This window comes from Nomascus leucogenys, chromosome 1a (assembly GCF_006542625.1).
Source record: "Nomascus leucogenys isolate Asia chromosome 1a, Asia_NLE_v1, whole genome shotgun sequence".
NCBI classification, from domain to species: Eukaryota; Metazoa; Chordata; class Mammalia; order Primates; family Hylobatidae; genus Nomascus; species Nomascus leucogenys.
The window spans coordinates 32897257-32914202 of record NC_044381.1 but is presented as its reverse complement, the minus strand read 5'-3'; the positions used below and the strand labels follow the sequence as shown (position 1 = coordinate 32914202).

Sequence of the window (16946 nt, the reverse complement as noted above, 5' to 3'; positions counted from 1 at the left end):
CAATTAGACTGTGATATTGGAATATGTTTTATTTTACTTATTTGCTTGCTTTTCAGTTATTCAGAGAAATGAGCATGGTATAGTTTAGATATAAACCTATTGAATTTGCAATATTAAGGATACCACCTGAAATTATATTACAAGATGCCTAAAATCAGTGTTGGTCTCTAAATGATACCAACCACTATAGCCTGAGTTCTTTCTAAAGCACAAAGACCTTTCTGGACTCTCTGGGGGAAATATCCAGGCCCTGCAGGTGCAGTTCTGAAAAATTCAGAAACCTCAAGGGCAAGGACAGAACTCTATCTTTTGGGCATGCAGTGGGGCTGGGAGCCTCTAGAATTGTGTTATTTCTCTCATCTTGTGTCTTTGACCACAGTGTAGTCCAGTTTCTTGGCTGCAAGTAAAAGAATCTATCTCTAAGTAGCTTAGCACAAAAGATAATTTGTTGGAAGAATCTCACATAATCTAAAGAAGAGCTGAATGATTCAGTCTTAGGAAAGGTGAAGATCCCACTGGGTTTAAGGAAAAATTGGAACCAATGCCTCAGGACCAGTTATGTAATTTGCAGTGTCCTTTGTTTGAAAATGATTGAGAGCTTCGAGATGGCCACAGCAGAACATTAAACCAAGTATGGGGCCTTCTGAGACTGCATGGGCCACATGCCCATGAAGCTGGCCCTGCAAGGAGTTGGGCCCATTGACCTCTCTGTGCCTTTCACCTCTGCTTCTCTTTCCTTCACTCTCTCCTATGATAAAGCAATTCTTCCTCATTGCAGAGGACAGAACCACTGACAGATTCCAAGTTAAGACTTTGGGGATTTTATCATCAGAAAAGATGGACTTTTCTCTGTTCTAGTTAGATGCCCACAAATCCCAGGAACAGGCTCTGATTGGTTTCATTTGGGTTGGGTTCCCACCTATGAGCTATCAGACATGGCTTATAACATATAGGAGCTTCCATTTGAACCTCATGCATGGAACTGGTCGGGGGGAAGTGGGGGCTGGGTAGGAAGAGCAGGTACCAAAAGAAGCACATGCTCTTCCTTATAAGAACAGGGTAATGATGAGCAGACAGAACAACAGATGGGCATTAGACAGGTCCATTAGTGCTGACTCTATAGGAGAGAGGAAGCGTTTTGAACTCCCTTCAGTTTTGCCAACTGAATAGGCCACAGATCTTGCTATAGCTACAGGCCTCCACTAGCTCATTCATTACTGCCAGGTCCATCTTATTATTTGCTAAAATATCCCTTCACCTCTGTGTAGATAGAATTAGTATCACACTTGCAGACATTCTTGTGTTTACAAACTGTGGGTTACAACACATTAGTGAGTGATGAAGTTGGTTTAGTGAGTTATAAACAACATCAAAAAAATAGAACAGCAGATAATTGAAGAGAAAGTATCATCAGTAAGGGGAAGTACTATTACTTCATAAAGTTGTTTATAAAGTTATAAAAAGTTTACTTCATAAAGTTGTAAAACTAAATATAGTATATATATGATAAAGGAATACCAGGTCATTCTGGGTTTGCAATATGACATATTTTCTTGCTTGGATTATGGTGAAAAATAAAGACAATCTGACATATACTATAGAACATAGTGTTTTGATACCTTATGTTATAGGCTCATGCCATGAGAATAATTCAACAGCAAAAACATTTTCATACTGGTTGATTCTCTGTGAGATCAGTATGTGGGGATAAAGTAGATGAATCTTGAAATAATAATCTATAGCAGTGCTGTCTAATTATATATGTACTTTTAAATTTTTAGTAACATTAAAAAGCAAATAAGTGAATTTTAATAATATATTTGTATTAACCCAATATATCCAAAGTGTTACCATTTCAACATGTAATCAATGTTATCATTTATGAATGAGTTGTTTTACACTTTTTTGTACTGTATTTTATATTTACAGCACGTGTCAATTAGAGTTCATAACATTCCCAGTGCTCAGTAACTACATGTGGCCATCATAGTGGACAGCACAGATCTAGACAGTTTAATGGAAAAGGAAAGATTTTGAGGCCAAAATATTTGATGGTTGAATTATTATCCCAATTGACTGAATTAATTAGGTTAAAAAGAGGTATTATTAGGTATTATTAATTAGGTATTATATTATAAGGTAGAAAGGATTTAAAATGGGACAACCCAACATCAAATTTTAACAGTCCACTTAGTAGCAGTAAGACCTTGGACAAGTTGCTTGACATTAGTTTTCCCATATGAAAAATGGGGCCAATAATATATATTTTGTACATTTTTGTGAGTATTAAAGCTAATGTTAGTCAATATAATGTCATTATCATTATTGCTGTTATTACTAATTTTATTGTTACTTACCCTGCTAGTAGAGATGAAGTCTTGAAGGATACCAGCCTGCCCTGGACACTTAAGTGTACATATAGCCATTTAACAACATTCCTCATGTATTGGTTACAGTATGCCACAGGCTGCTCACACACTCTACCAGCATAAAAATTGGCTCCTCCAGTTCAAAACTCTTTGAGGATTGATTACAGACCTTCCATTGCAGACTTGAGAAACACAGTAACCAACATCACTGGCCCATCAGGCACTCTTATGGATTCCTCACTTACATTCTCCTGAGTAATTCCTTGATAGTCATTTAGAAAAGAGCTCCCAGTGTGAAAACTCTTAGTCAGCTGTATTTCCCTATGTGAGTGTGTGGTTAGGAGGTAGGAAAGGGTAATGGAGAGAGCATAGGGGGTAAATAGTTGGTTCCAGCCTCAGCTCTTTACCATATTAGCTGTGAGCCTTTGAGTGAAGCCATTGCTGTACCAGCCTCAACATCCTCATCTGCGAAATGGTGATAATACTTATACATGCTTTATCTACTGATGTGTTATTGTAAGAGTCAGATGAGGTAGCGTATATAGAAATGTTATGTAAGAAGTGAAATCTTGTCACAGGAATATTGAATGGTTACACAGACAGTATTGGGAAGATGGTACCACTTCACTGGAATAATTCAGGTGTACAAGCAGAACCATTCTACTCTGTGCTGTAGAGGATGTAACATTATGCTAGATCTGGAGTTTTAGTCAATGTGAAGTTGAGTTCCCATTGTTCTACATTTCATAAACTATGTAGTTCAGCATTATTATGGGACTCAATGCCATTGTTTTGATTTTCTCTGTAAATGATTCTTAGTAATTTCCATGGAAAACAGTATTTGTTACTTTTCTGTTCATCACTGTGGATTGATGTGGACTGTAGGACATTCACTGAAGCAAGTAAATTGAAAGGGTTGACTAACTGTTTTGGAAGAAACCAGGAGCTTTGATGGCACCTCTATTTCAGCTAGTCATTTTTTTCCCTCAAAAGTTTTCAGATAAAGAAATGTGAGTAGGTCACATGTAAAAATAACTGACATTGGAAAATCAAACCAACAAAAATGGAAATGAGACCTGAGGTTCATATAAGGCTTCATTTTTCAAGCCAGTCAGGAGACCAGGTCACACAGCTGTTCTAGAAGCTATACAGGTGGTCCTTGACATTTGGTTGGAAGCTCTCACCTTTCTGTAGCATTGCCGGTCACCATATTTAATATCTAAGTGTACTGACATTAGCCACAGTGTAGACTGTGGAACCACATAGCCCGAGTTTAAACTGTTTCTGAGCATCAGGTTTGTCATCTGTTTGGTTTTCTTTTGTAATACTGAGATGCTGTTTAATAAATTTTGGCATGTATGGTTTTAAATCAAAGTTTTGCTACTTAACAACTTTGTGACCTTGGGCAGAGTTACTTATCTGAATCTTTTCACTCATCTTTAAAACAAGGATGATGATTACTAACTCATAGCATCACTTTCAGGATTAAATGAGATCGATTATAAGAAGAAGTAGGCTCAATGCCTATCACACAGTAGGTACAGGAATGGTAGAGATTATAATTATTGCCTACTTTAGGCTTGCCTAAAAACTCAAATAGACTGTATGCATACATGCACACAGATATACTCAGCTATTTATTTGCTTTCTCAACAAATAATTATTGAGGATCTACTATGTGAGAAGAATATAATAGTGACCTAAAGTGGATACTTTTCTTGTTGTCCCTGTTCTCCTGGAGCTTACAGTTTTGATGGGAAGATGGACATTAACCAAATCATCATGTCCATAGATGTAAAGGACCACCTGCCTTGAGTGTTACAGATGAGAAGTACATGATGCCAGGAGAGTTTGGACAACAGGAAACTTTTATTGGGGAAATGATGATTGATTTACAATCTCAAGAAGCAGAAGAAGTTAACTAGATGTTCTGGGAAGGAATGAGTGTTCCAGGTAGAAGAAACTCCATGTGCAAAGAGGCCCTAGGGCAGGAGGAACAAAACAAGTAGGAGGAACTGAAAGAATGCCAGTGTGACTGGAGTAGGGAGGTCAAGGGAGAGTATGGTATTGGATGAAGTGATAAGATGGTTTGACCATTCCCCATACACTGAAGAAAAGACAATATTTACTCAATCATTCTTTATAGGGTATCATTTATTCAATCATGTTTTAACATGTAAAGCATTGGGACATTCAGAGATGGTCTTTGCTCAGAAAGCTTACTGATCAGCGAGTGAACTGAGGCATTAAAGAGTTACAATTAATAACACAAGATGGACAGCAAAACATGTCATCAGAGAGGTAAGGGAAAAGAACTATAAGAACTCAGAGAATTGAGAAATTACTTCTTGCTGGGAACAATAGAGGAAGACTTTTTTCTTTTTTCAAGAAGTATTTGATCCTGAGGGAGACAAAGGGAACAAGCACCATAATCACAGAAGTGGGAAAGAGTGCAGGTGTAGATATTAGCAAGTTGCTTATAATGGCTGAAGTACTTGAGCAAAGTAGCAGAAGATGAGCTAGACAGAATCAGATGAAGCAGGGTTTTGAATGTTTGGCTAAGACATTTAGTTTCTATCCAGTAGGGAAAGCACAAGTTTTATCAAAATAACAACTTAATCACTATTATATTTTGGAGAGATTAATCTGGCTTTGTGGGTAGATTGAACAGGACAAGAGACCAGTATCTGGGAGAGCAGCTAGGAAACAATGACAGCTACAAATGCTTGTCTGGAAGAGCCTGAGCTGGGATACAAGAGGCACTAGAAATAAAATGTGGAGCGTATTAATTATTTTGCAAGAGCTGTTGTATTGAAGCAGCATAAACGGGGTGGCTTAAACAACAGAAATTTATTGTACCCCAGTTCTGGAGGCTAGAAGTCTGAAATCAAGGAGTTGGCAGGGTCGTGCTCCCTTTGAAACCTGTAGGGCAACCCTTGCTTGCCTCTTCCAAGCTCCTGGTGGTTTATGGTCATCTTTGGCCTTCCTGACTTGCAGATGCGTAAATCCAGTCTCTGCCTTCATCATCACATGTTGCTCTCCCTGAGTGTCTCTGTCTTCGTGTGGTAGATGGCTTCTTATAAGGATACCAGTCATACTGGATTTGGGGTTCACTCTTGCTGCAGTATGACTGCATCTCAGCTCAACCAATCATGTCTGCGATGACCCTATTTCCAAACCAGAACACATTCTGAGGTATTGAGAATTAGGACCTCAGAACCTCAAAATCTTTTCTGGGGGACACAATCCAACCCATAACACTAGGCTGAAGTCTTATTGGATAGAAGGACAGAGGGAAGGAGCTCAGAGGAGGCCCCAAATGTGCGTGCATTGACTTCCCTGGCCAGCTAGCCCTAAGCTTTCAGGTTGCAGGAAGCCACCTATATTGTGTGAGAAGAGGGGCATCTCTATAAAGGCTCCAGGGCTCTCTCATGATGTTGCCTTCTCATCCAACACGTCCTGAAATTCTACCAACTCCCACAGTCGCATGGGGAGGAATTGTCCTCAGATACCCTGGAGGAAATGTCAGGGCAATTTGTCACATTTTTAGACTTGGTTTTTGCCTTTTGTGAGAAAGAAAAAAGATGGCTTTTGCAGTATTTTGTAACAACTCGCATCAAGAGCCACTAGATGGCAATCTTCACACATTTCTATGCTTTCTCTGCGTTCTTCAAGCCTGAATCCTCAGAGCCCTGAGGCAACTCCTCTCTGCACAGGGAATAGAGGTGAGGGAGGAGTCCCATTTCCTGTGATCCCCCACAGACTTTACTGCATGCAAGTCTAAAAAACTGGAAGGAAGACTGTCTCTCACAATAGTCCTAATCAGTTTGAGCACCGTTCATACCTTTTAGTTGCATAATAAATAGCATTTCATAAATATTCATGAGTTTGCTGAATTTAACCAGGGGAAAAGCAAGAATCTTAACAGTATGTGGTCTTGGGTGTAATTTATGCCCAAGTATCTCTGGCATATAAAAGAGGGGACTCTTATTCCGAGAGATCTGTTTACTTGGTCATTAGCAAGGGTGAAGGAGACACTTGCTGAAATTAGTTTTCCTTCTCTCAGAATCCAAACTTCTGTTATTTATAGTAGCCAGAGAGCAACAGAGAAGCAGCCCTAATCTTGTGATGATATGGAGGGAGGGGAAAACAAGACTAGAGAATTGTAGGTCTTGGGCCTGTTCACACAGGAGCCTAACTTTGAAATACCATTGACTACATGCAAAGACCAAGTTACCATTGTTTCTGTAAAGATCTGTTTTAAGTGCAGCCTAATGGTTTGTATAAAGCATCTTCATGTTTTTCCATTCATACTTAGTCACTGAGCTGGAGCAAAGAAAGAACACAACACTACAAAAGTTAGTTAAACTAGCACTTTGAAAAGTAGAAAATTCCAGAATCATGCATTTCTCATTTTACAATAAAAATTACTTGATTCTGTAACATACAGAAGCAATAAATAAAAGAGTATTTATATCGGAGTTAGAAGATGCTTGTAATGATAAGATGCTCCTGCTTTTTTCGAGATGGGGCCAAGATGGGCCTAAGAGGGTGGGTGCACCAACTGTAATTTCTTGTCCATGCTTATTATTCACCAAATATATATATTTTTTCTGTGTGCATGGTTCTATAATCAGGGAAGGAGGAGGGAACATTTGTCAGGCCAGGTGTTCTCCATAAACTATCTCATTAAATATACTTCACACTTTCAGGAAGGCCCTATTATTATTCTGGGGTTTGGAGGAAGATCTGAAGTTTTGGAAGTTGCACAGCTTGCATAGACACACAGTGGTGGAGCTGGGAGTCAAATCCTGGTATGTTGCTTCCAGAGCTGAAATTCTTGTGTATTCTAGACTGCCTTCCATATAAGACTAGAAAAGATGTCCCTGCCTTTGACGAGGTAATAGGGAAGCTACAAGGCCGAGCGCAGGAAAACTAAAGGCCTGTAATTTACTTGTGGGTCCACCTGTGACTGCATAACAAGTGGGCCAAAGAAAGCGGCCACCTGTAATTGTAGAATTCCTGGGGAAGGGGCACTATTAAAAGGGCACGCAATTCTGTCAATCCAGTATGATTGGGTACAGTGTCTTTGAAGGGCAAGGCCAAATTTCATTGCTTATAATTTCATGCCTCAGTGTTTTACTCTGGTTTTGCCTGGAGGGTTCTCCCGCTACAGGGGTTACCTCCTCCAGGAAGCCTGCTCTGATTCCTTCTAGCTCTTCCATGTGTGAATTATGGCCTTGTTTGTGTCACGGCTTGCCTTATATCTTCATCTATTGCTGCCCCTGTGGTGGTGTGGAATTGGTTTTTTTTCCACAAGTCTCTCTTTTTTTTTTTTTTTTTTTGAGAAGGAGTCTCGCTCTTTCACCCAGGCTGGAGTGCAATGGCGCGATCTCGGCTCACTGCAGGCTCTGCCCCCCGGGGTTCATGCCATTCTCCTGCCTCAGCCTCCCGTAGCTGGGACTACAGGCGCCCGCCACCTCGCCCGGCTAAATTTTTTTGTATTTTTAATAGAGACGGGGTTTCACCATGTTAGCCAGGATGGTCTTGATCTCCTGACCTTGTTATCCGCCCGCCTCGGCCTCCCAAAGTGCTGGGATTACAGGCGTGAGCCACTGCGCCCGGCCCACAAGTCTCTCTTGAGCTCCTATGAGCTCCCTGCCTGTGAGCTCTGTATTCATCTCTGCATTGGCTGCACCCAGCATGGGACATGGTATGTGGGAATTCAACACGTTTGCTAATGGATGGATGGGAGAAAGGAAGAGAAAGAAAGAAAAGGAAGGAAGGAAGGGAAGGAGGGAGAAAGAGAGAGAAAGGGAAGGAATGAAGGAAAGGAAGGAAAGGAAAGACAGGGAAGAAAAGGGAAAGAAAGGAAGAAAGGAAGCAAAAGAAAGAACGAATGAATTTGGAAATTGTTCTGTAGCAAGACAGATGAAAATGAGGTCTTTCTCAGACTGGCTTCCCTTTCTTCAGGCCCAATTTTACTCTATGTCATAAAAGAATACACGTACAACTTTGTGCTTCTTCGGGTTTTCAGAACATACGACGTGGATAGGTTCCATCTGACCTTATGCTTGGCTTAAATATTAAACTTAATTACTTAGGCTATTCTAAGGAAAGCACTCAGCTGTCAAGGTGGCTCTTGATATACATGAGTTTTCAATTTAAAGCAATCTACAGTCATTAACTCTCCTTGCCTCCCCATGAGTTTCATCAGGTTGAATAGCAGACAGTGACATTTTAAATGGAAAAGAGAAGGGGTAGGAATGAGAAAGGGGCAGGAGGGTGTTGAGATGTGGACTAGCTGTCAAGAGCAGAAAATACTGCATTAAAACTGCCCTCCCCCACTGCCCTAATCATTCCCTTTGAGTTTTTAATATGTATTAAAGACAAACTGGACAGAAAAAACCGACCGGCATTGAAGCTTCTCAATGTGACTTGTGGGATTCCCTTTTGCTTTCAACGTCTAGTTGACTAACCCTTCCCTTTGCCCTTCCAAGAAGTTAACAGAGGGAAGAATGGATCTGCTGTGAGAGAACTCCATTTCCTCAATAAATATTAATAGGTAAACACATATTAATATATCATGTATGCATTTTGGTGGTCCTTGGGAATCAAGTCTGGATCCCTGGCCGAGGACGGGCAGCCCACAGTCCTCCTCTGTGCCCCGGGATCCATATCTTCAATTAGGCCAGGAATCCTCTCAAACAATCCTACTTGAGAATCACAGCGTCTCTTTGCTGGCCATGGTACACGGGCCTTTATTTTAAGGCAAAGAAACAAGTTTAGAGAAGTGAAGTGATTTGTCAAAGGTCATGGAACTGGTTCGCAGCAGTGTCAGGACAAATATGATTAACACTATCCATTCAGCACCTACTATGTGTCAGGCACTTTGATGTACGTTATCTCTATTCTTTATGCCAAGCCAGAAACATAAAATATCTCAGTTTTGCAGTGTAGGGAAGTCAGGGAGGTTAAGCAATTTGTGTTCATGACATTTTGATGTGGATGTTTTGATACCATGGTTACTTTTACTTTTGCACCTATACCATGCTCCTTAAAAACAAACCATTTAAACTTCCATTTTTAAAACTACCTCATAACGAGGTTAATAGCTATCTTCACTCCATCCGTGCCCTATGGATCCATCTTTTAGTGGGTGAAGGTAAAGGCTGGGGGAGGATAGGAAAGGTCAAGAATGGACTGAAGGTCAGTTGGAGGCTGGTGGTTTCAGGAATAGGGGGAGGCAAAAGATCGGGAAAGTTCAGATATGGGGCACTGTTTCCTGTTGCGCACTTGCCCTGATAATAAAATCCCTGGAGAGTTTAATGATTTACTTTTGGACTGTTTCAAAATATGCTTCTCCTTTTCCCTATCCCATGCAATCAAGGTCTCTGGGTTCCAAGGTTAGAGCTTTCACTCTAATGTTTGGTTTCTTGCTTAGTATGTATTTGTTTCCCTCGGTACTCAATAACAACGGAGGAGATCCCTGGATTCAGCAAGAAAATCTTGTAACAATCAAGTAAGATATGCATTAAACTGAGGCTCAGAGAGGTTAGGTCATTTTCTCAAGGACATAGAGCTGCCTCCTCATAGTGACGGGAGAGCCAGGGTGGTCTGACTCCCAAGACCAAGGTCATTTAAGTGGACTTGATTGTACTTCTCTCTCCTTCCCAACAAGTGCAAGGGCATGGTCTCTCTTCCTGCAGGCTGGACCCCTGTCTGGAGGTGCAGAGGCTGCACACTCTCAGACGGTTGGGTTGCGGCCACTTTTCTGTGGCTGACTCCATCCCACATTCATCTGCCATGAGGGACAGTGCTGGACATTCTTCTGCCCTTCCAGATCTACTCTCCACCTTTCTTCCTCCTGCTTTGTGCCCTGGGAAGTGGACCTCTCTGCACCATATCAACAGGCTCCCTTGACTTGAGGTAGAAGATGCAAGGGTAGGAGGAGACCAAACTCAGGTATTTATTCCCTGGGTGTCTTCCAGGCAGGTCGCTGAGGGATGGCTGTAACCCTGGTCAAATGGCCATGGCTCTTAGAAAGTCCTCTCCCATTTCTCCCTGGGTTCTAGAAATCGCTCTCTTAATTCTTCCCTTTGAACCTAGATGTGTTAATGGCTCCCTCACTTCACCTGCCCTGGGATACTGTAGTATCTTCACTGGTTTCCTTAAATCATACTTTTGCAAACAGTTTCTTTAAAATTCTCCTTTGATCATTGGAGTGTTCTATCTGCTTGCCACCAATACCACTGTTTCCTCTTTCTTCCTGACTAGTTCCATTTGGTAAAAAGTGCATTATTCAAACTATTATTTAAAGGAGGCTTGCAAAAAGAAAGGAGTTATCGTCTGGATATGTCAGTAATCCCTTGAAGAATTTTAAAGGTTGCTAAACTGTGGTCTGCTGCCTTGCTTTCCTGGTTTGCGAATAAGCGATGTCATAAAACTCTCGCTCTGGAGCTCTTAAATTCACTTGGGGAGTGGAAAAAAATTACATTTTTTTTTTTTCTGCTGAGTCAAAAGAAAATGAAGGAAATTTACACCCTGCCATATGTTTTCCCTAATGGCACTGATTGACAATGAGTCCACTGTGGGCAGAGGCACAGGTGTGCAGGGAGGCCTGTGGGGAAACATCTGAGGTCAATTTAAAATTCCTCTTTGAAAATTGCCGGAGTCTGGTCGGCAGAATTGGACCTGCAATTTCCTAAGTGCCTCTGGGGAGCAGATAAAGCCCTGGAATTCACGAAAAAAAAAGTGAGTTTATCTTTCAGAGAAACTGCGGCTAGATAGCTCTGGGGCTGCAAAGAGATGGAAGGTGAATAGGTCAAGGTTCTCACATTGGGCCAAGTATTAATGTCCAACTGCCAGAAATGGGGGAAAAAGGCACCTAGTGATTTTATTACTAAGTCACCATATAATTTGTTATCTAAACTAGAATTTTTTTCAGAGTGAAAGAAAGTGTTTAATTGCTGTACAGCAACAGACTTACACAGGAAATGTAACTAGCAAAATGGTATGTAAGGTAAAAAGTAAACCGAAAAATGGGATCCTCAGGGGTCAGGGGCACCTGTTGGGAGGGGAACCATCCAGAGTATATACCTTGTTCTTCCACACTGTGCCTTGCACTCCACCCCCTGAACAGGGAGAAGGAGGAGGGCCGTGTGTATGAGACCATCATTTTATTTACTCCACACGAGAGTCACTGATGAGATGAGGAAGCTAAAGCTGAGCTGGATTAAGGCACTCGCCAAAAGTAAGTTGGTGGTTGAAGTAGGCTTCAAGGATGGCTTGTCTGATTTCAAAGCTAATCTTGGTTCCCCACACTAACAGAGCCCGGCAGTGTATGACATTTGAGGAAAAAGGGATGGCAAGCGAAGCATTAGTAAGTATGCTTTCTCCTTCTGACCTTTTCTGGGAGAAAGTTAAGAAAAAAATAGCAGCTGGAGAGTTAGTGTATTGAGCAATGGGAAATCCAGTAGGCAGAGGGTCTTTGTGCAGAGGAGACCAAGGTCAGTCAATGAACTGAAGATTGGTTTTATGTTCTATCTTTAGGTTCTGTGAGGACAATCCTGAAATTCTGTCTTAGGTTGTTCAGAACAAAAATGTCACACAAGAATAGGCATTGCTGTTTAAATGTACCCAGGTAAGCATCATTACAAAATAGTTTCCTATTCCATAGACCAAGATACACCATACAGCTGGCCACCATCCCTGAGGAAGAAGTGCTGTGTGTGTGTGTGTGTGTGTGTGGCCCTCCTATCTCTACACACACTGATGTTACCAGAACTCTGTTATTTCTGTCTCTGAAGTTCTAGTAAGGGCACAACTTTCCTCCATTCTTATCATTCCTAGTTCTCTTTCAAATTTAGCTGACCTGGAATGTGGGCCGAGCATTGCCTTGACAAGCACAACTTGATCCTGATATTAGCCTCTTATTCAATGCTTCCAGCTGACTACATCTAGAATTTCCCAACTGCCATTCCCCTAAATTTGGCCTGTTAAAAACTGCAATGGAAAAAATTTTGCTGTATTTTAGATGCATCATCTCAACCGTTTATGGCTTTCACTGATACTTGTTTTTCAAAACATCTTTTTTTTTTGGTCTATACTTAATTTGATTTTTTTTGAAATTGCTGATAAATCCATATAGCCCTGTAACATATATGGTGAAACCTAATAATCCTTAAGAACATGGGTAACTTTGTGGTTATCATATGTAGGAATATGCTCAATATTTGAAAAGCCCTATCGAATTTCATTTTTACCACAATCCTATAAAGTATATATGACTATCTCCCCAGTTTATAGAAGCTGAGCCTCAAAATGCTCAAATAACATGTCCTGGTATCACAGTTGGTAGAGCCGGGATTCAAATATAGAATTGTCTTCAAAGCCCGTGTTTCTAACCATTATACTACACTGTATAGAATACTGAATATTCATATTTTAGGAAAATATTAAGGGAAGCCAGAATCACTGTATCAAAGCTGGGAGGACTTGCTTTGCAGACGATTAAATCAAAATACCTCATTGTGCAGATGGCTGGTGGTAGGTAGGATGAGAGAAGAAGCAGCTTTCAAAGTCTGCAGAGTGAGAGTAGAAGTGGTTGGATGCTTATTCAACATATATTCTTCTGTCTCCTCCTTCCTAAGGAACCCTGCTTTTGTTTAGGCCTTCACACTTCGTGATTTGACCCTGTGTTTCAAGGGAGGCTGTGCAATTGCCAACGCTAGGGGATGAGTCATGATTGGCCTAACCCATCATGATGAACCCATTCCCTCACCAATGATAGGCTTAGGCATAGGCAGAAGATATAATTTTGGCCAATGAAATATGAGGAAATCTAATGGAGGGTATCTGGGAATATTTCTTCACTTTAAAAAGAGCCATAGAAAGACACCTGAAGATACCCTAATGTAGGGAGAGGAAGAATTAGTACTTCTATTATTTACTATTCACCATGCTGTGCTTCCATAAATGACCTCTTATTCTTAGAACAAAATGGGATGGCAGGTTTTATCATATCCATTCATAGATGAGGAAACTCAGACTTAAGAGCAGTTAAGTAATTCAGCTGTTAATAGTAGAGACAGGATTCAAATCCAGAAATGTATGGCTTCCGATGTATCTTGTTTTAGGTTAGTTACTTTTACTTTGGAATAAATTTGACATAGGTTTATGTTAATAATTGTGTTGGTAAGTCTCCAATAGTGTGTTCCCTTCTGTGTGTCTGGATAGAGTTAGGTTCTGAGTCTGCAGAGCCGTCTGTACTTAGGTCCTCCTCCACCTAGGAATCATATGGTCCCTCCAGCTGAAGTCTTGGTCAGATGATCCTCTGGAATGACAATAGCCTAGAAGCTTGCATGTGATCAGGGAGGTTAAAATCATTCAGTAATGCTGGCTTTGGGGACAGGATTGGGAGGCTCCTCTTCTCTTAATGCTTTGCTCTCCAATTTTTTAAATTAAAAATCTTTTTTGTAAAGATAGAGTCTCACTGCATTGCCCAGTCTGATCTTAAACTCCTGAGCTCAAATGATCTGCCTGCCTTGGCCTCCCAAAGCGCTGGAATTACAGGCATGAGCCACTGCACCCAGCCTTGTCTTGCTGTCAATTCTGAATCACTTGAAGATGTTGACTTGAGTCAGCTGTGGTCACAACAAATGACAGGAAACACCAAGTGATTGTTATTTGGCACAGGTTAGGCAACTGGTTTGTTTCCTTCCTTGGTTGAATTAACTGAATTGACTGGTGTAGGCCCAAGTTCATTTCTTTTAGGGAACGCCATGGAAATCTCTCCAAATAAAGATAAAAATGTCTACCTTACAGGGTTGTAGTGAGAACCAAAGTTAATGTTCCTTGTACAGTTTCTATCACATGGTAGGAAACAGAACGTGCTAGCTCCCTAAGTCCCCATTTTCCTCTATGCTTCCTTCAAATGTTTGATCAATACAAAAGTTATCCAGAGGAGAAATGTTTTTGCATCTTGTAAACATTGCTAACTCTGTTACTCAATGCCATTTTTCAAAAAGAATTATTTTAGAATCTAGAACTAAAGATAGGTTAACTTCTTTTTCCAGTTAAAAAAATTTCCAACCCGTCTTATATTCCTTTTTGTAATGGCTTCCAGGATAATCAGAAGTGAATTTAATTATCAAGGGCATTGATCAGCTTGCATCTATCTATCTATCTATCTATCTATCTATCTATCTATCTATCTATCTATCTATCTATCTTACATTTTTATCCTTATCATCTAGATGTGTATCAGCTATCTGTATTAGTTCCCTAGGGCTGATGTAACAAATGTAAAAAACAGATTTCAGCTGGGAGTTTATAATATAAAGGATTCAGCTGAGCAAGTGTCAGAGGATGGAGTATTTGAGGAAGAGGTTGGCTTAGAACAACAGAAATTTAGCCAGGCGTGGTGGCTCATGCCTGTAATCCCAGCACTTTGGGAGGCCGAGGCGGGTGGATCACAAGCTCAGGAGATCGAGATCATCCTGGCTAACACGGTGAAACCCCGTCTCTACTAAAAATACAAAAAAATTAGCCAGGTGTGGTGGTGGGCACCTGTAGTCCCAGCTACTCAGGAGGCTGAGGCAGGAGAATGGCGTGAACCTGGGAGGCGGAGCTTGCAGTGAGCCGAGATCATGCCATTGCACTCCAGCCTGGGTTACAGCGTGAGACTCTGTCTCAAAAAAAAAAAACCAACCAACCAAACAAAAAAACCAGAAATTTATTACCTCACAGCTTAGGAGGCCAAAAGTCTGAAATCAAGGTGTCAGCAGGGTTAGTTCCCTCTGGAGGCTCTGAGGGACAACGTGTTTTGTGCTTCTCTCCTAGCTTCTGAGGATTGCTGGCAATCTTTAGCATGTCCTTGGCTTGTAGCTGCATGCTTCAGTCTCTCCCTTTGTTGTCATGTGGACTTTTTCCCTGTGTGTCTCTCCACAGGGTCTCCTTACAAGGATACCCATAATTGAATTTAGGGCTCACTTGACTACGGTATGGCCTCATTTTAACTTCATTAAATACATTTTCAAAGACCCTATTTCCAAATAAGGTCACATTCTGAAGTTCTAGGTAGACATTAATTTTGGGGGGACACTATTTGTCCCAGTACACTACCAATTTCACTCCCGATGTATGCTTTTGCCTTCTGCTCCCCAATGTTTTCTCAGGTATGCTGTTCAATTTCTCTAATTCTTTATTCCACAATCACTTACTGAGTGCTGCTATATATGAGACACTGAGAATACAATTGTAAACAAAATCTTTGTCCCTCACCAAGCTCTTACAGTTTAATGAAGGGACACACTAAAACAAAAACTCAAGTATATTTTTTGAAAGAGTATGATTTATAAATTATGACAACTGCTATGAAATAATGTGAGATAAATGAGATTATAAAGGGAGATATGATTCATATTGGTCTGGGATTATCAGAGTCTGAAGAAGGGAGATTTCAGCTGGGAGTTAATAATATAAAGGATTCAGCTGAGCAAGTGTCAGAGGATGGAGTATTTGAGGAAGAGGAGGCAACAGCCTGTGCAGGGAAGCCAGGAGGAAAGTGGCTGGGAGGTGGGCAGGGCCAGGTCCCACAGGGCATTGTGGGCCATGCCAACATTTCAGATTTTTGTCCCATTAACATGGGAGGCCACTGCAGGCTTCTAAGCAGAAGAATGATCTGCCATGTGGACAACAAATTTGAGGAGGCAGGAGTGAAAGCAGAGAGCTAGCTAGGAGACTTTTATAGTGGTCCAGGTGAAGAATGATGGCTTGGACTCGAGTGACAACAGTGGAGATGACAATAAATGGGCATATTCGAGGCATATTTTATAGAAGGAAAAGACATGGCTTGTTGATGAATGTGGAAGATGAGATGTGGGAAGCATTAAGGATCCTTGCCAGTTTCCAGAATGAGTGACTAGATGGCCAGAGGAGCCATTACCAAGATGTGAGGCACAGGAAGAAAAATAGATTTAGGAGGGAAGATCAAGGTTCAGCTTTTGACAAGTTAAATTTGAGATGCTGGAGGATATTCAAGTGGAGATGTCAAATAGGAAGGTGGATATATGGTCTGGAGCTCAGAAGAAGGGTCTGTGTTGAAATACAAATTTGGGAGTTCTTGGCAAATAGAGACTACTTGAAACCATTATTATTCACTTTAGGTGGTTTTTTTTTTTTAATTGTCAGGCTGACCTTGTTCAGGTATATTTGGCTCCTCTTTTAAATATCTGAGCCTGTGACTCTGGTTATACCTTCCAGTCTCCAATTTTAATCATCCAATTTCTGCCTTATTTTATAGGTTTCTTTCTAATTACATTGTAAAGTCAGAGTACTGCAATAGAAAGAGATTCTGATTATTTGTGTGCCTTGGGGAAACCACTGATTATCTCTAGGTATTCTTTTCCTAACTATAAAAGAAGGGAATTGATTGTTTTCAGTTTTAAAAATCTATGACTCTGTAATCTAAGAAGTACTCGCTAAGGTATGTCTATTTTTCTACATCCACGAAGGCTTTATCTTTAGGTGGGAACCATTGGTAAGTTAGCAATGTTTTGATTAGATTTTGCAGGA

General features: G+C 40.8%; 1 protein-coding gene across 1 annotated transcript in view; it reads right to left on the bottom strand.

Moving 5' to 3' along the window:
• The window catches only part of GRIN3A (glutamate ionotropic receptor NMDA type subunit 3A), a 176580-nt gene that overhangs the window by 27131 nt on the left and 132503 nt on the right, over positions 1 to 16946 (bottom strand). The gene's annotated exons all lie outside the window — the stretch shown is intronic.